Source organism: Lemur catta, chromosome 20, assembly GCF_020740605.2.
Source record: "Lemur catta isolate mLemCat1 chromosome 20, mLemCat1.pri, whole genome shotgun sequence".
Classification (NCBI taxonomy): domain Eukaryota; kingdom Metazoa; phylum Chordata; class Mammalia; order Primates; family Lemuridae; genus Lemur; species Lemur catta.
Window position 1 is genome coordinate 4,638,315 of NC_059147.1, and position 25,272 is coordinate 4,663,586.

A 25,272-nucleotide genomic window follows, 5' to 3' on the forward strand; every position below is an offset into this window, starting at 1 on the left:
TTCGCTTGAGAGAGGGATAGACCACATTCGCATAACATTTATTAAGATATATTGTAATAATTATTTTGTTTTATTATTATGGTTAATCTCTTACTTGCTTAATTTATCAATTAAACTTTAAGGGGTAGATATGCAATACTGGAAACAGCACAGATGTCCATCAAATGAATGAAAAAACAAATCCTAGTATAGTCATTCAATGGAGTACCACTCAACAAAGAAAGAGACAACTATTGATATACAAAAAGCATGGGTGAATTTAAAAGAGAAAATCATACTGAGCAAAAGAACCAGACACAAAGAAGACATACTGCATGAATTCGCATTATATGAAATTCTTAAAAAGGTGAACTAGTCTATAGAGACAGAAAGCAGACTCATGGTCTCCTGAGGCCAGGAGTGAGGGGGTGGGAGGTTACTGGAAAGAGCCACAAGGGAACTTTTTGGGGTGATATTTTCAGGGGTGGTGGTGGTGCTTACACAGATGTATACATTTGTCACAATGCATTGAACTGTATATTTAAAATTGGGTGCAATTTATCATATGTAAATTATGCCCAGTAACATTGAATATTTTTAAAAAGTATGTGTATAGGGGAGAGTACATAATATTTGATAATTATTATCAATAACTGTCTCCGGGGTAGTAGGGTCACAAGACTGGAAAAATTTTCTTCAGTACACTTTTAGGTATTTTAAAATTGTAACAGTGAAGTCCTATTAGTTTATAATCATAGGAAGATAATTTTAAAATTTAAAGTAGATAACTCTTTCACAGGAAGTACTTAAAGAAATTCACACCTATGTAATAGTTTCTCCTTTTCTCACTAATTCATGTCACTAGTTTACCTCAATCCTAACTTTACATGTAGTCTTTGATTATAAAATTTTAGCTCACAATGGTCTTATGTTCTTCAAGGGTAATGATACTGTCTTATCATGTTTGTCTTAGCAGCAGCCAGTCCAAGTGGCACGATTATATTAGGACTGAATATATATTTGTTACAATTAATGATTATAGTTAATACTGTAACAATAAATATTTATTACATATAAATTCTCAAGGTTATGTGTCAGCTCCAGAGCTTTCCATCAGCTTGGTATTAAAGTGGGTTTTTTTTTTTTTTTTTTTCTTTTTGAGACAAGATCTCGCTCTGTTGCCTGGGCTAGAGTGCAGTGGCCTCCTTATAGCTCACTGCAGCCTCAAACTCCTGGGCTCTAAGCAATCCTTCTGCCTCAGCCTCCCAGGTAGCGGGGACTACAGGCGGGGGTAGTACCCAGGGCAATTGAATGTGAGACTCTAGTGTCTAAACAAAAAACAGACAAGGCAACTGAGCACGCCTACTCAAAACCGCCCGCCCCTTCACATTTAAAATCAATCAATCAATGAAGTACACCCACATACTGAGCTGCTCATAGGTAACAGGAGTTGGCAGTCTGGTGTCTGACACATGAACTCCCTTAGAGGGTAGGAAGGGAGAGACAGGCTCAACTCTCCTTTCTTTCCTTAGTTCTTGCCTTGTGCTGACACCACTCATTTATTAGGACATCCACTGATGGTGAAAGATTACTTGTCACTTGACTCAAGCCCAGCTTCCTAACGTGACTGTCTGCATTTTACTCTAGGTATGGAAGCCAGGTGATTGCCAGTGATGTGGCAGTTAAGAGGAAATGGCACTCCCTGTGCAATTGCTGGCTGGCCGTGGACCTAGGAGACCGGGAGACCTGGCAGGACCGGGTCTTCCTACCAGCCGCAAAGAGAGAGCTCTTTTCCTTTAGGTACTGTCGGGAAATCACTATTAGCAGTAAATACTGATGTGCCGTCCAGGTGAATGTACCTTGACTACCTGCTCCATTTCTTCCCTGCAGTTTTTTGGGTTCAGTGATATCAGAGCTCTTGGCTTTTTCCTCATGAGAACAAGATGACCAACTTCAAGAAGTCCAAGCACCTTACATAAAAATGCCTTAAAGGCGAAAAAGATGGAACTGCTTCTGCCAGAGCCTGATCCCCTCTCCTTTTTAAAAATTGTGCTGAATTCTTCCTCATGAATGTTTCCTTTTTCTCCTCTTGTGTGATTGAGTAGTCACGACTTCCAGATAGCAAGAAATACTTAGTTGTTCATTAAGAATCATTCCAATTACTATTGCTGCTCCCAAAACTTAGTGGATTAAAATGACTGTTTTATTTGCTTGTGATTCTGTGGGTCAGAAATTTGGGAAGGGCCTGACCCAGCAGTTTTCCCTTGGGCTCCTGCATAGTCATCTCTGGGCTCCCTGGTGTTAGAGATCCAAAAGTGGCCCCCTGGCGCGGCCAGCAGGTGGAGCTGCCTGCCAGCTGGGAGCACATCTGTGGCTTCAGAGAGTGTCTGCACTTGGCCTCCATTCAACATGGCAGCCTCAGGACAGCTGGATGTTTTACATGCTGGCTGGCTTCTCTCAGGATGGGCATTTCAAGAGAACTAACTGGAAGCTCTCTGGCTTTTTATGACCTAGCTTTGAAAAATCAGATTCAAGGGGAAGGGACATAGACCCCATTTTTTGATGGGAGAAGTAACAAAGAATTCTGAAACTTTTTTTCTGAACTGCCACAAGAACACAAATCTCATTTTGGATTTTTTGCTTGTTTTCATTTTTTTCCTCTATTTTTTTTATTTGTATATATTCACGGAGTACAAGTGCAGTTTTGCTACATTGATATTAACATATTGCATGCTGGTGAAGTCAGGGCCTTCAGCGCATCCATCATTGGAGCAATGTGCATTGTACCCCCAAGCACCTCCCGTCACCCACCCCCTCCCCACTCCCACCCCTCCGAGTCTCTGTCCATCATTCTACGCTCTGCTTCCATGGGTACACGTTATTTAGCTCCCACTTGTGAGAACATGCTGTATTTGTCTTTGTGTCTGAATTGTTTCATTTAAGATAATGGTCTCCAGGTCCATCCATGTTGCTTGATTTCTGATGAATGTCATTTCCAGATGTGCCCATAAATGTTGATCAATTAGTTCCAATTTAATGGTGAGTACATGTGGTGTGTGTTTTTCCATTCTTGTCATACTTCACTTAGAAGAATGGTCTCCAGTTCCATCCAGGTTCATACAAGAGGTAATAGTTCACCACTGTTCTTTTATGGCTGTGTAGTACTCTATGGTTATACACATACCACATTTTATTCATCCACTCGTGTATTGATGGGCACCTGGGTTTCCACATCTTTGCAATTGTGAATTGTGGTTTTGGTGGTTTTGTTTGCCATAGCAAAGGTTGTTAGGTTTGAATTTGCCTGTGTCCTTTAGCAATATGGAAGCTCACATCTGACTTGTGTGCTAGCTAAAGTTATATCATCTTTTATTGAGAAGTACCCTAGCAGATTTCCCCCTAGGTTTCTTCGGCCAAACTAAAACACATTTCTATCCCTAAACAATGACAATGGGCATGGGGTCACTTTCATTGGCTTAAAATAATCATGATTCACTCTCTGGGGTGAACACACCCATGTTGCTACTTGTTACTGGAAAATCAGGTTTCTACTAGAAAAGAGGAAGAAGGAAATAAATGGCTGTTGGACAGGCAACCAAGAGTGTCTGCCAATCTGCAGGGAATGGTCTGGTATCTGCCCTTCAGATATGTGCTGAAATTCTTTGGGGTATGTACCTATAATTCCAGGGATTGAAGAGGTTGTGCAACAATGGGAAGTATGTACTGGTTGTAAGAGTGTCAAACGGTAGAGTTTGCTTTTGATGTAGATATCTTTCTAAAATTACATATTTTAAATTGTTTGTTGCTTGTGTATAGGAGTAAACTGGTAGAAATTTCCTCCTCTTTATGAAAACTTACGTGGTAAATAAGTATCCCCCCATCCCGATACCTGACTCAGTTCTAGTATGTATTATTTTTGAGATGGGATCTCCCAGTGTTGCCCAGGCTGGTCTCAAACTCCTGGGCTCAAGCACTCCTCCTGCCTTAGCCTCTCAAGTAGCTGGGATTACAGGTGCATGCCGTTGTGCCCAGCTAGTTCTAGTATTTTTTATAATATGTGGGTATATTTAAGAATTCAAGTGTATTCATTTTGTTGAAATGTGATTGTTTAATCTCTGTGTTCTCATAGAAGTATTATGATGGATTTGTTAATTCTTTAATTATGTATGTTTTTACCACATACACATATTTTGAAGATATTTCATTAGGAAATTTAAGTGCATGTTATTCTGGGTGAAGTTTTCCTTTTCCTTTTTTTTGTTATATAGCTTTCCTTTTTATCCTTTTAATACTTTTTATCTTAAATTCTGTTTTGTCTGATATTGATATTAGTATTTCAACTTTCTTTGGTTAATGTTTCTATTAAATATCTTTATCAGTTTATTTTCAGCCCTTTCCTATGATTTTGTTTAGATGCATGTCTTATAAGCTACATATCATTGTATTTTTTAAAATAAGATCTAATCTGTATATCTTAATATGTGAGTTTAATATGTTTACATTAATTATGATTACTGATCCATTTGGACTGTACCATCTTATTTTGCGTTATTTGTTACCACCCTTTCTGTTGGAGTGACAGGGTTTTTTTTTTTAAAATGTTCCCTACCTCTTGTATTGTTATAATCGTTTCTAGTTTAGAAACTATACATTGCATTTCTTTCGTCTTCCTCCTCTTCTGTTTCTACCTCCTGCTGCTGTTTCTCCTCTTTTTCCTTCTTCTAATTCTTTTTGGTGGTTAGCTTTAACTTTTTAACATAGTTTTTCACTATTAATTTGCTAAGAAGGTCTTACTTAGAATATGTTTGTTCCTCCTGAACATGACAAAGAACTAGAAATGCTTTAACCGCTCTTGAATAACCTCTCTCCCGACTCCCATGTTTTAAATCACTGTCTTGGCTGGGCACAGTGGGTGATACCCATAATCCTAGCACTTTGGGAGGCCGAGGTGGGAGGATCGTTTGAGACCAACCTGGGCAACATAGCAAGACCTCACCTCTACAAAAAATTTAAAAAATTAGCCAGATGTGGTGGCATGCACCTGTAGTCCCAGTTACTCAGGAGGCTGGCACTTGAGCCCAGGAGTTGGAGGTTGCAGTGAGCTATGAACGCGCCACTGCACTCCAGCCTAGGCGACAGAGTCATACTCCCACCTCTGTGTCCTGCTTTCTTCCAGGCCTAGAGCTGCTCCATAATCCTGTGGCTTCTATGTCACTCACTACCTTGTTTTCTCATTCCATTTCTCTTCCTCGAATATATTTATTTAGTTTCTAAGCCCAGCCGAGTCTTTTTGGTTCTTTATTTTTATATATTATTTACCGTTCCTCCACATTTGGGATAGACTAGGTGCTCAAAGGATGAATTATCCAAACTATCCAAACTTTTGAGTGGAAGCTTACTGTAAACTTTTAAAGAGTGAAAGAATTATCAAAACTCTTATAAAGCTAAAACAACAGTTTTTTAAATTTTAAACCCTTATACAATATTAAATTATCCATATCCTCAGAAGCCTTTTATCCTAAAATAACAAAAGAATGAAATTATCTGAAAGCCCGTCTGTACAGGCGTAGAACAGAGGCTGAGGAGTTGCTACGTAGCTGATTGCTGGGCAAACCGCATCTTAGTCTGGAGCACTGTCAGACTGAAATCTTACGTTTCTCCTATTCTGATTTCTCTTTTTAGACACATGTTTTCCTCCATGGTTGTGGAGAAGTTCACCCAGGATTACCTGTGGCTCTCAGTGGCAACTCGGCATCCCTGGAACCAGTTCACGAGGGTCTAGCGGCTCTCGCGCTGCATGACGCTGCTCCTCTGCAACACGGTCACCAGCGTCATGTTCTGGAAGAGAGGCAGCACCACTGCCGAGAGAGACGAGCACACATGTACGAGCCCTAGCGTGTGGCGTGGGTCGCGTGCAACCCTTGCACTGTGCTCCGCCCTCCTTAACTTCAGGGTTAGAAGCAGAATCATGATGTACCTTCATTCCCCACTGCCCCGCCCTAACGTTAAAATGCTCTAGCAGATTTTCCCACTGTTCTTGTTCATTAGCAAATGGAGCAGTCTTAGGAACACATCGGGATCTTTACTGCCATGGTAATTGTCTATCCCTAGATAAATGTAGTTAAATTCCTAAATAGTCAAACCTAGGAGAGGAATGACTTTGTGAGGATTTTGGTTGTTGAGAATGAAGGTTGACATTCTGCTTTTCTTTCAGTGAGTCCATTTGCTGTGACCTGGTCTGAACTGCTTATCAGCGTCCAAACTGGTTATCAGCGTGAACTGCTTATCAGCGTCTGAACTGCTGTCATCCTTTTCCCAATCAATCTTGTCATTGGGCGGCTCTTCCCGTTGATTCAACCACAGGAAACTCTGTCTCCCTTATCCCCCGGACAGGCCTCCTGCCTCTCAGATGCTTCTGTCGAGCCCCCTGTCTGACAAAGGTGGTCGAGGTAAGGTAAATGACACGGTCCCCTTCCCTATGTAATGGGAAAGAGCAGTGGAGAGGATCTCCTGGAAGGCTTTGGGGTCCTTTTACCCTTAATATCTTCCCCCTAATTCCTGTCCCCTGAGTTGTGATCAGTCGTACCTGTAGCTTTTACTCTTGACTATAAAGTATTCTGAGGACAGAGTGGGAATGATTATGTGCTACTCGAACTGTTTTAGTTTTTGATGTTTGATCAAACTGTCCCTTCTTTCATTCCATATTCTCTCATAAAACTGGTTTTGAACCTACTGTGAGGTGACTGCTCCCTGCAACACTAAGCCTATCCCCCTGTGACTGTAAGAAACAGCCTGACCGTCTGTAATCGCTACCAGTCCCGGATTAACGTACGGCAGACTGATTTTTCTCATCTTGTTCCTACCTTCAGGAATTACAGGAAACTGTGGGATTCCTGCTCAGGAGAAATCCATATCTGTTCTCAGAGTGTGAACAATCTCCATGGAGTTACGACATTAACAAGCTGGTGACACTCTTATCCAGCCTCATTTATTCTCACTTAGAGGGTCAGGGTTGTCATCAGCAGGCAGAACCCTGCTGGGCAAATGGTAAAGGTGTGTAGACTTCAGTAACTCACCTTTCATCTGCCTCCTGCTCCCTTGCACGTCTCTTACTTTCTTACTCATTCATAACCAACAGTCATGATACAACCACCTGCTTGTTTCAATTTCTTTAAGCTTCCAATATAGAGCTAGCAGCCCTGATCCCTTTGACGGCTTCTAGACAATCTACCTGATGATTCAAAGTACAGAATTAAGAAAAAAAAACCCAAAAATATTCTCTGTATCAGACCCCTGTATTCCATCTGCTTTGTTAAAGGCTGTTGGAACTTGTCATTCTTTCTCTTCCATGGAATGGTGAGATTATGCAGTTTATCAAACTCGAGTACAGTTTGAGTCCCCTGGGCACTTACCAGTATAGGTTGCATGTCCTGCTGTTCTAGAGAAATAGCTACATGAGGTTTTAAAAGCCTTTAGATAAAAGTTTAGAACTTTACAGTTGTTAAAAATTCACCAGCATCCTCAGAGAAGACAGTAATACTGTAGGTGTTGGGTCCAATCTCCATTAGTACAGGGAAAATGTAACCTTATCATCAACTAAATGAATTGCTGATCTCTCCCGCTAATTGTTACTTATTGAAATCTTCCACTTGTTGAAAGTGTCAGCTTGAAATATATTTTCGGTGGTTCCTGAAAACCACCATCACTTCTGCTGTTACCTGCTCAGAGTTCTGCAGAGGCTGAAATCTCATGTAGGCAGACTGGGTCTCACCCAGCTTCACCAGCCCTGTGACTTCCTAGATGCAGCCAGCCAGCTTCAGAAACTCCAGCAACTCTTGGAAACATATTCTTCCCATGGAGGAAGAGCCATCCAGGTATGTACCGCACCAGCTTTCCGGATCACCTGTCATCCTCTCTCTGAGCTGTTGGGTACAAGATGGTTCCTTCTACTTTTGTCCTTCAGGGAGGTGACCAGTTTCCCCATCCTGAGCCCAGCAGAAGGGAAGAATCCCATCTCTGGCGGCCTGCCCACATGGTTGCCTTACATCTGCTGGCTCCTCCTAGGGGTCACTAGCCTGGCTTCTGCCTTTTTTACTCCACTTTATAGCTTGGAATTGAACCAAGACCAAGCCACCAGCTGGGTTGTTTCCGTTATTTTATCAGTGCTTGAGAACATCTTCACCAGCCAGCCAGTAAAGGTACGTGAGGACTGGAATAAACCATTACAGTCACAGGGAGCTTGGGAAACTGAGGTCCCATGGATGTCAAGCCAAGGCGCCTAATGGTGTTTGAAAATTTAACAACAACAGTAACAACAAGAGAAAAAGCAGGCAGAGTGACCTTTGTTAGGGACATGTGTAAGACCATCATAGGTCTTCCAAAGATACTGAGAGACATCATTGAACAACTTACACGTGTCAGCACAAATCATTTAACAGTTTAAGCTTTCCTAGCCAACCACATCAAGGACTATAAACGAAAATGTGAATATTAACATTATGTAGACTCTTGGGGCCCTTCCAGGTCCCCATCATTATGAAAAAAGAGTAGAAAATGAGTTCATTGTCAGTTATCCATAAAACTAAAGGGCCACGTAATTGAAATGTATTAATACCCACCTTTACCTTTGTATGTGTGATGTCATCTTCTTGGATGTGTCCTGTCTGCTCATTAAGTTCTCCTCCTACGATTTTCCTGTCCAGGTGATTGTCCTCACACCCTTACGCTCACTGATGATGAACAGGATGCCGTGGCTTAACAAGGACAAGGAACAACAAACGAGGAGGGTCTTAGCACTCATGGATAATTCAAGTAGTTCTAACTACTATCTCATTTTGCAAAGATCAAATTATATCAGACTGGTAGAATTCTAACCACTTTACTGACACATTTATCTGTCTGCTGAAAGATGTATCCATTCACAGATCTTGTCTCTCTGTAATCAGCTGAAAAGGAAGAAAATAAAGCAATTTCAGCAAACAGTAAAGGATGGGCCCTGCTCTTACAGGAAGCCCACGTTCACCCCTCAATGCACCATCCCACCCAGGCACATGGCATGCCCTCGACACGGTCCCCCAGGGACCGAGAGGTATTACTACGCAGCTGTTCTGAGCAGGAAGGGAATCGATTTTAAGTACAGACAGCTCCCTGACACTGAGCAATGTTAATTAGAGGGAATGGTGCCAGGACTCCCCCCAGGCTCCTCTCCCTCAGAGAAATGGATGACTCTGCCTTGGAAACACCACGGCTGTGGGGTCAATCCCAAGTCCCCTTGGCACTGTTTGTCCTCCGTCAAAGCAGAAGCACAGAGTAATGTTCCCTGCTTTCAGAGTGTACCCCTCGAAGGCTTTCTGAATGAGCAATAGATGAATAGCATCCCGATGACTGGAGCGGTTAGAATTAATGTCTCCTAACGAACTCCTGTTTTAGCCACCCGAGGCCCCACTCACTTCAAAAGGGCCTCCAGCTCCTGCTTGACTCTGCCGACCATGGGCGGCCCCTGGTAGGTGAGCGCTGTATACAGCTGCACCAGGGGGGCCCCCGCCCGGATCTTCTTCAGTGCATCCTGCCTCCTGCTGACTCCGCCGACTCCAATTATGGGAACTCTACCTGCAGAGAAGGACATGGCTACACAGTCAGGTGGGCGCAAGAAACAGAACCTCGGTTTGGCTTCAGCCCAACAGCTCCCCCGCCCAACACAGCAGGTTAGGGAACAATGATTCCCATCACAACCCAGGAACCCAGGCCACATGCAGGTCTGAAGACACCGAATCCTTGCCTTGGGTGAGTGTGTACATCTCCCAAATGGTTTGAATGGATAAATCCCGGAGGGGCTTCCCACTCAGCCCTCCCATTTCAGAGCAGAGGGTACCCTGGAGGCTGGCGGGGTGGCTCACTGTGGTGTTCGTGACAATCAATCCGTGAATGCCCAACTGCAGTGTGAGACAGAGAAAAGCCCTTGAGTTGTGGCACTGATGGACTCAGAGAAGCTTCTTTGGAGGTCTGAGACAGCAGCTGGGCCAGGTGCCCACACCTACAGTCCCCAGAAGCAAGAGCTGCTGCAGACCTCACTATCCTTTCCTTGAACAAGTGTCTGAATGAGCCACAATGTGACAATAGCTATCACATACTGACCACCCATGAAGTTCCATTAGGACAGAGTTTAATCCTTGGAACAACCCACTTTATAGGGTCTTCCCAGTGGCACACGCCTGTAGTCCCAGCTACTTGGGAGGCTGAGGTAGGAGGATCACTTGAGCCCAGGAGTTTGAGGTTGCTGTGAGCTATGATGCCACTGCACTCCAGCCCAGGCAGCAGAGCAAGACCCTGTCTCAATAAATAAATAATACAGTGTCTTGTCTGAGGCCCCAGTTAGGAAGTGGTGGAATGAAGATTTTTACCAATGCCTGCTGGGCTCAGTCTGTTTTCCTGCTACTGTCGTGGCCATAGAGACCTGGTATTCAGAAAGGCTGCAGAGAATGAGACAGAATATGCTGGTCCCAACTGAGATTGGCCAGGGATACCTGCACGAGCTTTAAAGCCCTTGCTGGATGAAGATGAGGAAAGAGAGGAAGGAAGAGACATAAAAAAAAGGCTCATTCAGACATTTATTCAAACATTCAGTTTTTACTACAGGATGAATGACACTGTGACAGATACCAAACCAGCCTTTAGTGTCACAGAGAGGAAATCACAAAGGCTGCCATTCTGGGCTATCCCAGCTGGCCTCATCAGACAATGAGAGGTCCCCCCCCCCCCCCGCCCCTGCCGCCCTCCCGGCCCAGACCCTGACTCTAACCTCTCTCACCACGCTAGCAATGTCCTCCTTGTCCTGGGCTGTGAGGTCAGGGGCAATCTTCACCAGCACTGCCAGCTTCCGTGCTCCCTGCAAGGCCTCCCTTTCCTGGAGCACCTGGGGTGACAAATGGCCAGAGATGGGGACCCCCAGACCACGGCCCGACAGTGTAACTGGGACCTACGGCTGCAGGTCAGTGGGTTTTCACACGTTATCAAACTTAAGCATGAACAATTTTTCCTTTTTAGGAAACCCAGCCCTCAGTTACATGAGGGACCCCATCAAGATGGATTTGATTCAATTCTTTTGAACCAAAGAAAACCCACTGGCATTGGCTAATAATATCTTAAGGGTCTTTTAGACTTTAGTTCCTAAAAGATAACCAAGAAATACTGCGCCAAGTACTAGATGGTGGAAAGTCATTCCATTCATTCCTATGCTAGGTGCTAGGGACAGAGTGACAAATGAGAGAGACATGGTCCCTGCTGTCATGGGCCTTAGGGTTTAACAGCAGGGACAGACAACAATTAATAACTACTGCACATGATCAGTGTTGTGGTAGAAAGTCAGAGGGTGCTTCAGGAGGGTGTGGCACGGTGGCCTGACTGGTCCATGTGTCAGGGACAGCTTCCTGAGGGTGACGCTGAAGCTTGGCCCTGGAGAATGAAAGGGAGCGGGTGGATGGGCGACGAGGGTGTAACTGCCCACCTTGGTCAGCAGGCAGCGCAGCTTGGTCTTTCCCTGAAGGCCCCGCAGCCCAGCCGTGTTGGGGCTGGATACGTTCACCACCAGGTAGTCGGCCAGGGGGCCCAGCACCTGGACGCCCACCGCATAGTCCGCGGCTGCATCCGCCAAAGTCTTATTCTTCCCCAGGTTTATTCCCAGTGGCAGCCCATCTGCAAATGTCGCTGGTCAGGATTTTGACCCCACACACCACTTCCTGGGCAACAGTCGGAGGCCATCTTCGACCAGACAGCCTGCAAACGGCCTTGTAGATCCCCCGCTCCGAGCCCAAGCTTCCCTGCGCCCCTTGCCTGCTCCCCAAAGAACACTGCAGTCTCCGTATAGCAATTCTGGGCAACTCCAAGAATGTTCCATGGCATTTTGGCTTTTTTATTTTTAAAACTGTAATGGAAAATGGAGAAACGAGGAGGGCAAATAGTAGTGATCCAAAGGTAGGCCCCATAAATTTAGTAAAACTCAGAGTGGACAGAAATCAATATATGTGGGGCGACTTTAATCTCAAGGGATGCTCCAACAAGCAATGTGTAATTGTGAAGAAAAAACAAAATTAAAGAATATGTATACAATACTGGAAAAAATTTAATTATCATGCCTAAAATGCAGAGGTATAATTGTTTTATAATTTTGGTTCTGAGAAAAGGAATTTCCCCTTATAATTGAGGTGACCGTACATCTCAGCACTCTCAGGAGAGTGTTGACTACTCCTGTAGCCTGGGCGTAATTATTACTGCCTACCGCCTTTCACTCTCCAAAGTGTCTCCATTTGCACGTAAGTAATGAGGTCACCTTGCTTAAAAGTCCATAGGACTATCACTTGACTTGCATTTTTGTTCTCCAGGAAAATGCATTTTCAGAAATATGCCGTGTGTGAAAGAAAGGGGTTGTCTGTACTTGACTTCTCCTAAGAGACTCTCCTATCTGCAAAAGTCAGTGGTACGTCAATGGTATAGGCTGCTTTTTCCATCTAATGGTTGGGAAAAGACCTAGAACACCAAGTTAGCTCACAAAACATGTGTCAGGCCAGGGAGGATGGAAGAACAATATCTCGTACTGCTAATGACCTTCCCACACTCCAGATCACACTTTCTTATCACCAGCTTGAAAGTAAATGAGATTTGTGTAGCTAACCTCCTGGGAGGGGGCCGAGGGAGAGGATTAGAACTCAAGCAGACAAAAGTTAGAAGACAAGGTCTCCAAGCTTCCCAAGTTTAGCAGCCATCAAGCCAAGATCATTTGTAAGCTTCAATTCTTTTCCACTTAGGTAAATTGGCTTGAAAGAATATCACTTTTGTATAGCTAATGAATCTTTCATTAGTAGTCATCTGCCCAAACTGACAAGATTTTGGAGTTAGAAATTGCTGGGTAGCTCTGTCCCCAGAGGGCACCACAGCTTTGTCAACTCATGTCCCTTGGCATGGTGCTAGCAAGAAGCTGTTTTCAAGGCTCCCAGCTGCTGGCGGGTACATCTGTGCAGAGCACTGCCATAGGCTTTGCACTGCAGTGAGCGTCAGGGCCAGCCTGAGAGTGAGGGGGGGCACGGGGGCAGCGGGAAGGCCGTCGCACAGAGCGCTGTGGACTATTAAAAGAAGAAAAGGAAGGTGAGCAGGAAGGAGAGCATCCCAAACAGTGACACCCTACCGTGACCTTCCCAGTTCCCCGAGTGGGCAGGTCTGCAGTATAACAAAGGCAGCTGTTCCCAAACAAGGCCATTTCTACTCTCCAAATCTGACATTGCTTAATGCCCCAGACCTTTCCGCCTCACTTCCTGAAATGAATCTGACATCCATGGGTTTCCTCATCATGCCACCAGGACATCTAATGAGACTTCAACCTCATGGAAGGAGTTTCAGAGGGACCCAAAGAAGAAAATGATCCCTACTGAGCCACAGCCCTGCATGATCCCAGAGGGCACCTGGGGACCTATGTCAGAACACCACAGGGCTACGAGCACTAAGTGCGTCCTGAGAGACAGCAAAGCAGACAGCCTCGGAGAATAAACATCTGCATTTCCAAAGGCAGCCTTCGAACATGCTTCTTGTTTCCAAAGTAAGTCATGGGGAATATTTTCCCAAATGCTAATATTAGTTATCCCTGAGTGGGGAGGAGTTTGAGTTACTTTTTCTTCTTTATGCTTCTCTGTATTTACTAACTCTTCTATAACTAATACATATTATTTACAATGTGAAAGAAAGGACAACAGAGTGGAACATAGGAAGATGTCCTGTTCACACCCTAACCACCTGTAAGATCATAGTTGAGCCACTTTGCTTTGCTTACTTCCAGCCTTCACTAGTTATGATATAACACAGGTTACATAATGAGACAGAAACACAGTGAGTCTTTGCTAAATCGTGAAACTGAGTTAAAATCTTGGAGGCTGGGGCGGAACCAGGAAAATTCCCCTAGGAGAGGAGCCCTGAGTTCCTTAGTGGCTTTTTCTATTGCTCAACCATGTTCATTTCACTGGGAGTGTTGCCAGTGTTTCTCCCACAGTTCCTCATAATAAATGCAAAGAGCCCCACGGATGCAACTCCATTTTACCTTCCGTGAGCCTGGCCTGCTTCTGCTGTCTGGCCCGTAACCTGTGTTCTACCACTGACAGCCCCTGACTGTTAAATCCGTATCTGCAGCACACAAGCAGATGGGGAGGGCAAGGTTAGAAGGCAAAGGATGTGGGGAGAGAGCTCCGAGGCCATTTCCACTGTATACTTATGACTTTTGAAAACAGAAACAACAAACAGTCAGAATCAGTTCTTAAACTGCCTGGGACTCCTAGAGAACTTGCCAGAACGCCGTCTAATACAAAGGGAAAGATTAAAAGTCACAGACAAGCTGGTCAGCCAACTAGCATTGGCAGCAGCCCCGACTCGTCTGCAGTAGCTGCCCCAGACCTGCTGGATCCTACATCCGCTCCTTACCCAGCCACTGGTCCCCCCAGCCCTCACCACTCTGATAGCCGAACTTTCCACCTCTCGCCTGGGCTCCGCCAGCATCCTCCTGGGGCCCATGCTGCTCCACTTCCCTGTGCTCTCTCCCTACGAAATCGCCCCTCTTCCTGGTCCAGATCTAAGGCTCCCCTCCTCCTGCACAGAGTTCCCAGCTGCAGAGGATCCCTCAGCCCCTTGGCATTCACAGAGGGCTTCATACCCGTCCTCCTGGCCCAGGATATGTATGTATATATGTGTACTTTAAAGTTCTCATCCCGGTTATAATCTTGAGGGCAAGCGACATGTCCTACCTCTCTATCACCCTGTCACTAGGCACCCCCCGCAGGCAGAGGCATCATTTTTCTTCTTAATCCCTGTATCGCCAGCCCCACTGTGGGTGGCTGACCTAGTGGCCATTCCCCTTCTCTGCCTCCAGTGGAACCCACCTCCCCTGATACTGGGGAAGATGCTAATGACTCCTTCCAGCCTTGCTGGCAACTGAAACATGAGTGTGTGACCAGGTGTGTGCCTAGCCCTTTTTACTGTCTTAATGTCACCAAAATATTTTGAATTCACATATGCTTGCAGAGTTGAGTGAGGGCACTGGAGAAACAGGTGGACGAACTACAAACTCTGAAGTCCAATAAGCCTGAGCCACACCCAAGCTCTCCTGCTTTTCACCTCCATGACCGCAGCTAAGTTATTTAGCTCTCTGAGCCTCGACGTATACACCTGTTCAACAGAAATAGTGAAACCTGCTTTCCAGGGCTGGTGTGAGGACAGACGCCTGGCACACTATAGATGCTCAACAGGGTTCCTGAACATTCCAAGTGTCAGAACAATGTCTATGTTCTATGAGAGAAAAAACTGAGAGCCCCACTGGAAAGAGGCCTCCTCTGTTAACTCTGGGTCTTTCGCCTACCTGTTAATGACGGCTTGGTCCTTGGGGAGGCAGAAGAGTCTGGGTCTGGGGTTTCCTTCCTGAGGTTTTGGAGTCACACTTCCAATCTCAGCAAATCCAAAGCCCATCTTATAAAGTCCATCCACAGCTTCCCCGTGTTTGTCACATCCTGCCGCAATTCCTAGTGGATTTTGGAATTTATGACCCAGAACTCTCACTTCCTGGGAAAACGATGACAAAAGTCAGAAGTACATAAGGCTTTCCCAGTGTTTCTCCAAGGGTGGTCCCTGGCTCACCTACATCAGAAACACCTGGGAAGCTGGTTAAACATGGGATTGCTGGGTGCCACCCAAGGCAGGTGACGGAGTGCTGAGAGAACCTATTTTTAACAGAGCTCTCCAGGTGATTGTGATGCCTGCTAGAGTTGGAAAACCATAAGGCTCTATTACCAACAAGACTGGGGAGAAAAAGTGTTTCTACCATGGCATGAACATGAGACAGGCACTGTCGTTTCCAACTATGATTACGATTCGTACCTTCTTGTCTACTGTCCTGGGTGGGAGAGAGTAGCTCACTGGCATCAGGCCCTTGACAGTGCTGCTCTGAAACCAGGAGTGTCAAACAACAAAACCCTTTAATCGGCTTAATAAAGTCAGCTTCAGCTGTGCCCTTGCTCAGCCAGGCTCATAAGAAACCCCAGCAACAGTGCACAGACTCTCATGGGAGCCAGAGGGAGGAGCTGCTCCGCTGGGCAGAACGGATTGCTGGTCTCCAGCAACCTTTAAGAGGACCAGCAAAGGGCGCCCAAGGTGAGCACCATCTGATCGTGTAAGCAGGAGGTGAGAAAGATGCTCCAAGAGTAGTTGTGAAGCTCAAATGAGACCACTGTTTAACATAAGTCCTGTAAGTAATATATAATTCTCCTTGTCATTTAATTTTATAATATGTTACATATAACAAATACTGCTCAGATTGAACTCTAATTCTCACTGCTAACTCGAGGGTCTGGTTTTAAAAAGAATCAGTCCCGGCTGAGAAACATTACTCCCAGCTTCAGCCTTGCATTTAATGCATAAGGTGTTCCAAGAGTACCTACCAGCATGTCAGAGTCTTGAAGTTCGAGGAAGGAGTCCCAGGGAAGTAAACTGAACAGCCAGTCTGTGGGCTGACTCTGGGTCCAGCAGCCTCTGCAGAGCTGGCATCAAGTGTTCAGCGTAGAAATGCTCATCCCCCATGGCTGTCAGGTAGGAAGCAAAGGGAAGTCCTCCACCCCCCAAGATGACCAAAGCATCCTGGGCCCGTTTTGGGGGGTGGAAAAAAAAAAAAGCCTGTTAGGGCCCCTTTTCCCACCGGGCCAAGCTGCAACTTCTCCTGACAATGGCCTCTGCAATCAGAAGCTGTATCTACACTTCTACTTACACACACTCCTCTGGCCTTGAAGACTTTGCTGAGGACGCCAGAGCAGCCTGCCCCCGTAGGGGCATGCATTTTGTTTTCTTTTTTTTTTTTTTTTACTGGTTAGCCTGATGGGGCAATGCTAATAGACATCTGTGGGCAGGAATCAGTAAAGGCAGACTTCGTTCTTTGCTTGAGACTATCCGAAGCATGAATTGTCCCACATTCTGTATGACTCTTGAACATCCTGACATTCGTGTGGGTAAAAAAAGGATCTGTTCATGTTATCTGAGCCTTGAGCCAAACGATATTTCACTACATAAACACAAACTATCCACATGGTTTTCATATACAGTACAATTACCTTGTAATTCGAGGGACAACTGTGCTGTTTTGCACAGGACGTTATCAAGAATTGTACACCATTTCAGAAAATCCCATCAGGAATGGTGTTTTGCTTGGTGTGTCTGACAACACAACACACCCGTGGCACTCATATTTCTAAGTAGAGGTATAAACACCCAACTATCACATACTGAAATGCTATTATAAGTGACTTTAATTTCTCCTTTATATCTCAGGAAATTATGTTGGCTTTCAAAAATAATACACAGATATTACACACTTCTGCATGATGGGGGCTTTTCAAAATATAAAAAACAAGCTCCAAGTCTTACTGTCTGAGAACCACTATCCTACCTCACAAGTGGTTCACAATGCTTTTCTCTAATGCTGCCAGATGCTAAATCACTCACTCATTAGTTCAATCTTTCATCACATACTGATTGTGCACTCAAAGGTGGACAAAACAGATCTAGTCCCTGCAGTGTCTTCAAGAGAGACAGAAATCAATGATCATACAAATACGTTGCTAAGAAAGAAAAGAAGTATAAGGTTATGGAAGGACCCAACCTAATCTGAGGGAAGAAAAAGCTTGATTGATGAAATGACGTAAAGCTTTTATAAAGGATTTTATAAAAGGCAGTAGGGGGAGGAAAAGGTGTAAAGGTTCCCTGGGCGACACAACAGAATGAGAAGGGGAGAACGTTTGTTTGGAACTGAGGACTGAGAAAGCAAGAATTAAGATGAGGCAGGAGAAATAGGCGAAAGTATTGGCCAGAATAGATTTAACGTTTTGTTCCCTAAACCAAGAAGTGACATAATGAGATTTACTTTTAAGGATCCCTCAAAGCTGATGTAAGGTAGATCAAGTATTCATTGTCACCCTGGAGTCTTCCTGGAGACTGTAGGAACGCCCCTCATGTCAGTCAACAATATTTCAGCACTTAACTACATCCCAGATCGTGGAAATTGACCTAAGAACTCCTCGCACTGAGCCCCCGCCCCAACAAAACTTTATCTAGAAGGATTGGGACCATGTCTTAGTCTACTTTCATCCCGCGGTGGCTCCTGCACACCAATGCCAGTCGGTCATGTTCACTAAGTGCCCCTGTGCCAGGCCCGCAGGCACTGACACATCGGCATCTGCCCGACTCCGTGGGCTGTCCGCACACGCCTGGCCGGGTACACGCGTAAGGACACGAGCATCTGCAGGTGCCTCCAGAGACACACAAAACTCCCAAAGGGGCCCACGCTCTGGGAGGCGCCTCCTGTACCCATCTCACTCCAGTCCCCCCCCATGGGCACTGCAAGCCTCACTTGCGGTACTTACTTTCAGATGTCTCCACGCATGCTCCCTGCCGCCACTGGCCCCACCGCTGCCTCGCTTCCATTCGAGGAGATGGAGGAGCCCCGCCTCTATCTCCGTGCCCGGAGTCGCCAACCCACCAATCGCCGGGCAGGAGGGTAGGGCGAGCGCCTCGTTGTGGCGGAAGGCCCCGCTCCGCCCCGAAGTCCTGATTGGACGCTTGCGCGCGTGCGGAGTCGCGACAGTCGTTCCTCCTCCGCCCGCTCGCCTGCCGGCGCGAGTCTTTGATTAACTGTCACTGTAGCATAGTTTGTCACCCGCGGAGCTTCTCTGCAGTCCCGCAACCTCGAATCTGAAAGTCCCTGAGGAGCCCAGGCTCCAGGAGGAAGAAAAACCTTACTAGAAGCCCCTGAAGTGACGAATGCCCTCCTCTGAGGGCACTGGGGAGCTGTTGGGTACAAGACGGTTTCTTCTACTTTTTGTCCTTCAGGGAGGTGACCAGGTTCCCCATCCTGAGCCCAGCAGAAGGGAAGAATCCCATCTCTGGCGGCCTGCCCACATGGTTGCCTTACATCTGCTGGCTCCTCCTAGGGGTCACTAGCCTGGCTTCTTCCTTTTTTACGGCACTGTATAGCTTAGAATTGAACCAAGACCAAGCCACCAGCTGGGTTGTTTCCGTTATTTTATCAGTGCTTGAGAACATCTTCATCAGCCAGCCAGTAAAGGTACGTGAGGACTGGAACAAACCATTACAGTCGCAGGGAGCTTGGGAAACTGAGGTCCCATGGATGTCAAGCCAAGGTGCCTAATGGTTTTTGAAAATTTAACAACAACAACAAGAGAAAAAGTAGGCAGAGTGACCTTTGTTAGGGACATGTGTAAGACCATCATAGGTCTTCCAAAGATACTGAGAGACATCATTGAACAACTTACAGGTGTCATCACAAATCATTTAACAGTTTAAGCTTTCCTAGCCAACCACATCAAGGACTATAAACGAAAATGTGAATATTAACATTATGTAGACTCTTGGGGCCCTTCCAGGTCCCCATCATTATGAAAAAAGAGTAGAAAATCAATTCATTGTCAGTTATCCATAAAACTAAAGGGCCACGTAATTGAAATGTATTAATATCCACCTTTACCTTTGTATGTGTGATGTCATCTTCTTGGATGTGTCCTGTTTGCTCATTAAGTTCTCCTCCTACGATTTTCCTGTCCAGGTGATCGTCCTCACCCTCTTACTCTCACTGATGATGAACAGGATGCTGTGGCTTAACAAGGAGAAGGAGCGACGAACGACGAGGGTCTTGGCACTCTTGGGTAGTTCAGGTAGTTCTAACTACTATCTAATTTTGCAAAGCCCAAATTATATCAGACTGGTAGAATTCTAACCACTTTACTGACACATTTATCTGTCTGCTGAAAGATGTATCCATTCACAGATCTTGTCTTTCTGTAATCAGGTGGTTCCTCTTCCTCTTCTGCCCAAGGCTAATCAGTGTGTTGCCAAAACTCTACACATTCCTCCCTAGATCATCACTCCCTCTCTCCAAGCTTCATCTCTCCCCGGCATTCTAGATGTCCTTCTCAATCTTTTCTTTTTCTCCTGATCCCCAGGTACTATTTTCAGCTGCTCACCATCTGTAGCTGAATGCCTACAGGTGTCTCAAATGAAAACAAATTGTTTTCCTGCCCCACAGATCCGCTTCTCCACTATATTTTCTCATTTCAATCAAGAGCACCACCATTCCCTAAAAGTGTCAGAGTACCAGGTCCTAAGTTCCTGTCTTATTCCCCACATTCAGTCACCAAGCCTGAGAAATGTCTACCCTCTAAATAGGAGCCTCTCAAACCACCTGGATGAAGCGCACAAGCTCGACCTTGGGCAAAAAAGAAAGTTGCAGAAAAATTAGCACAGTCCTTTAATCATGTAAAAACAATGCATGTCTTGACTAGAGTATATTTATGTATCTCCTTTATAAATCTATAGATAAAGTATAAAGGAATGCATGGGAATGATAAACTCTAAAATTCAGGAAAGCCTGACTTCTCTGAGGAAAAGAAGGGATACCATGATGCAAGGATACACGTAATGCATTTTGAACTGTTGTGCTCTCTGCCTAAAGTGACATGTTTTTCTTATCCTCACACTTGTCCATCTGGAAAACTCTGACTCATCCTCCAAAACAAATGTCAAATGTCACTTCCTCTGTGAAGCCTTCTCTGACTTTCTTGGGGAGATTTATTTGTTCACTTTTCAGGGATCCCGTGGTACTTGACACGCACATGCTCACATGTTTTGTGTTGTATTCTAATTCCTTTCCTCTCTCTCCCTCTTGATTCATGTGTCTCTAGATTCTTGTACTCAGTGTTGTCCACAGACCAGCAGCATTACCATCTCCTGGCGTTGTCAGAAATGCGGAATCTTTGGCCTCACCCCAGAATCTGCATTTTAACAAAATTCCCAGGCGATTCCTGTGCACGTTAAAATTGGAGAAACATTGCTGTAGAACAGTGTTCCCCAAGTGTGGTCCACTGACTTCAAGTGTTTTTTTCTAGTCCAAGATAAGTACAGAAATTGAATGTAAGCATTTAGAAATTTATAGCAATTTGATAGGCTAATTTTACACCTGTGGAATCTAATTTTCAAAATAGGGCTTATGTTTGACATGCTTCTGTTTTATTTCATTTTTTCTAGCAATTCATTTTTGTACAAAAGTGTCGATCCCCAATGGATTGGAATTTTTCTGAAAACAGGTCCTTCACCACAAATAGTTTGATAAGCATTGCATAGATAGCTTTATTCCTTATTTTTTCAACATGTAACAGGAGGTGCTTATGGTAGTTGCCCAACAAACGTTGATGAGTGACCACTTAATGAAATATGACATTCCTTTTCTCTACATTTGAATTTTTGACAGCAAACTGCTCTTCACCACTATTACCTGGTTTGAAAGATAAGAACAACCCCATCTACGGAGCCCCACCTATGAACAGTCCACCTAAGCACCCAGAAAGAACCTTGAAAGAGAAGAAACTCTTCAGGCTGACTGGAGATATTTTGGGTACCAAGAGGAAATGGCAACATGTCCATACTGCAGCACACTTTCCAGGAGGGAGACGGGGGTGGGAGGATAAAATGGAAAATATAGAAGGGTGAAAAGGTATCTTTTAAAATCTTCACTTTGTGAAAATTGAGATTCTGGTAAACCAAAGTGGTATGATGAATAGACTCCTCAACTTGGAGTCTTGAGATTTCATTGTGTACTTGAGTAAGTCACTTTCTCCACCTACAAAATGTAATGACAATCTTTGATCATTGAATACATACATATGGGGTGGAAGGAAAATGGAAATGCTTTGGAAAATGGCTGTTCTGTAGGTGCTAGGTGACTGGCTTCAACACATCTAGTGCTCTGTTGGATTCCCTAGACCAAACAGAATAGGTTTTGTTTTATCATGCGGTTGCTTCTTGTGAACATGGATAATTGAGAGGAAGCATGAGAGAGGAAGAGTGCATGTCTGCGCACGTGCTTAGTTCTAAGAACTAAACACAGTATTTTTGTGTGGGATTTTATGTATCTTATTTTAAGTAAAACTTCTGATTAGTAGCAGAATAATTCTAGAAAGGAATTTATATGTGTGTGTATATATACACACACATACAGATATATGTATATATTATCAATTATTAGGTTGAACCAATGTATAATGCCAATTTCTGACCTTTTTTGAGCTGCAAAAGTCTAAAGGCTTAGAAAAAATAAAAATGTATAGAGTATTTCTAAGCTACCCACTCAATTATGATATTTTTCCATCTAAACTAGTACAAATCGTCTTCCTTATCCTGTTGATGACTATGGTCTACTCTGCAAGGAACTCCAATAGATTTTACCTCCATCAAGCTATCTGGAAGAGCTTTTCTCAGCATTTTTCAGAAGTCAAACTTCCTGAGGATTTCTGCCCCTGGGCCAGTTGCACCCTCCTTCCTAATCTGTATGGGGATTACAGAGGTAAGAGTCACAGTCCTGGGGCCCAGTCATGCCCATGTGGTGTGCAATTAGTTTTCCAAACACCCCTTCCAAGAACTATGAGAAACTGCAGAAAGGCCAGTGGGCTCCTTGGACATGGCTGCCACCCTGTGGGCACCCAGAGGGTCTGTTCCCTGGAGCTCATCTACGCAGGTTCAGTTACATCTGTGCACCCAGGTCCATGGGCGCTGGTTGCCACTGCTGTGTCTTGTCAAAGGCTGACAAATGAGAATGAGAATGGATTCGGTTACAGCATGAAAAGTAACTGGAGTGACCCCTGGGACGCAATCACATGTAGCAAAGCAGCTGTTCAATGAGCGCAAAACCAGGAATATGGTCTCACTGGAAGGATCTCCACAGGAGATGATATTTTGGCCTGATGTGCAGTGTGTCCCAGCTCTGTCACTGTGTCTGTATGACTCGTGTGGTTATCCTAGCCAGTGCAACAAAGATGCATTGAACACCTGTAATATGCTGGGAACTGTCCTAGGAGCTAATGATAAAAAAATGGTTATAGTATGGTTTACCCTGGCCAGTGTTGAAGAAATGCTAAACAATATCTTTTCCTTAAGAATACCACTTGTTCAATATTTTTCACCAGTTACCAACACTTTGTTATTACATAACTTTTGTATCCTAGAAATGATTGCATTCATGTATCTCAGGGCTGCTGGCTTCCTGATGAGATGGGCAGCATCTCCTAGGTTCCTGAGAAGAATCCAAAATATATGTTCATGTCAGCAAACACTTATGGTCTTTTCTTAAAGATACACTTGGTGTGTTTAGGAGAATTTTTATAGATGGCAACTCTTACTCATTGCATCTTGATTCTATTGAGTTCAATGCTAGATGGTGGCAGTTCTAGGATCAGGAAACATTCTGTTTGCATTCTGTCACTCTGTGCTGAACAAAATATTGATTAAATCAAAGCAGCTGGAAGCCTGGGTGGCTAAGGTCTGCGCCGTCACAGCAGGCATGGCCTCCTCTTGGACTCCTCGGTCCTGTGGTGTAGTTTTGTGGTCCAAAAGCACAGACTCAGAAGCCAGACTGCCCAGGTTTGCACCTTGGCTGTCCATGTAGCAGCAGTGTGATCTTGGGTTCATTATTCAATCTCATGTGCCTCAGTCTCCCTGTCTATACAGTGGGGATAATTTTAGGATCTCCCTTGTAAGACTGACATGAAGATTAAAAGGTTAATTGGTCTAAGTGCTTAGAACAGCATCTGGCATGTGATAGTCACTGGATGTTAGCTATTACTAATATGTCCTGGGGCGCTTGGAGTTCTGGTTAACCCACTAGAACTGCAAAGTTTGTGTGAGTTACCTGGACGTACTAAGGAACAGCAACGGAAAATTTGTGAATGTAGATGAAGAAGTAGAATTAAGTAGATATTGTGTTAAAAACAGTAAAAATTGGCGATGACATGGTTTATCTCTTCAACGACTAAAAATCTTGACTTTCAAGATTGATGTAGCCCAGTCTGATTAGTTCAATGTTTTCAGGAACTCTGACACCCAAGGCATTCACAGACTTTTATACAGAAATTTTTTAACAGATAAAAATCTATATCCTATAAATACATAACTTTCCTAAGTAGGCTAATATTTAATCACCTTTAGGGGAAGGATCATTTTTGGTAGGACTTAATTAAAATTTCTCTTAGAGCATTTTAAGCTTGCTTTACTCAGGAAGCTGAGGCAGGAGGATCACTTGAGCCAAGGAGTTTGACGTTGCAGTGAGCTATGAGATGATGTCACTGTGCTCTAGCCCAGGTGACAAGAGGGGGACTCTGTCTCCAAAAGCAACAACAACAACAAAAACCCATAAATCTGTGGTCCCGTTCAAAACCTCCCAGTGGATTCCCATCATACTTAAAGTCCTAAATCCTTTCCAAAATTTTCAAGGACCTGGCCCGCTTGGCCTTTTCTACCTTGAGGGCCTGGAACTTGCTGTTCTCCTGCTTGGTGTCTGAATTATGTGCTGTAAACTTTATTAGGGTCTGTGACATGCCACCTCCCCAGAGGAGCTTTCTCTAATCATGTTACCTAACGCAACATCAGTGTTCCCTCCACACAAAATATTCTCTCCCCCCTTATCCTGCTTAATTTTCCTTCTTAGCACTTACTGTTACCTGAATATTGTTGGTTATTACCTGTCTCTCTCCCTGAATGTGAGCTCTGTGTGGGGAGGGACTCTCTGACATCTACCGTATTCCAGGCACCTAGAATGAGACCTGGTACATGTGAATCCTCAATACATACTCATTGAAAGATAATACGTGTCAGCCTATATTCTTAGCCCATTTTCCATTGGGCTGCTTGGTTTTGTTTACCTATTTTGACTTGTAGGAGCTTTTTATATATTAAGAGCTTATATGATTGTAGGTAGAGATTTATATAGATACAGACTAAGAACCTACAAAGATTAACATAGAGAACTGATATCTTTATTATATTCTCTTCCTACCTAGGAGCATGGTATGCTTTTCTGTTTGTTTTCATTTCCATTTGTACCCTTGAGTAATATTCAGAATTGTTCCTCATGGTTTTTGCATATCTCTTGTGAGGCTTGTTTTATCTTTTGTATTGCTATTACAAGTGAGATATTTTATTACTTTATATCTTGTGAGTAAACGCTGTATGGCCATATGAAAGCTATTGATTGACATTTATTTCAACCCAGCCACCTTGCTGAATTATCATTTTTTTGTAACTATACTTGAGCCTTGAATAACATGGGTGGATTTAAGGGCACTGACCCCTCATACAGTAGAAAATCCACATATAACTGTTAACTCCCCCCAAACTTAATCCCTAATAGCCTATTGTTGACCAAAAGCCTTACTAATA

General features: G+C 44.3%; 1 long non-coding RNA gene and 1 pseudogene across 1 annotated transcript; one reads left to right on the forward strand and one right to left on the reverse strand.

Moving 5' to 3' along the window:
- LOC123625486 overlaps nucleotides 1–24,168 on the forward strand; it is a 46,671-nt pseudogene extending 22,503 nt beyond the window's left edge.
- LOC123625351 lies at nucleotides 9,763–18,457 on the reverse strand. The gene is made up of 3 exons (XR_006730474.1): nucleotides 18,414–18,457; nucleotides 10,787–10,891; nucleotides 9,763–9,911 (listed from the first exon to the last, which is right to left on the reverse strand). It is a non-coding gene; the product is annotated as an uncharacterized LOC123625351 (long non-coding RNA).
- Nucleotides 24,169–25,272: the final 1,104 nt, after the last annotated feature.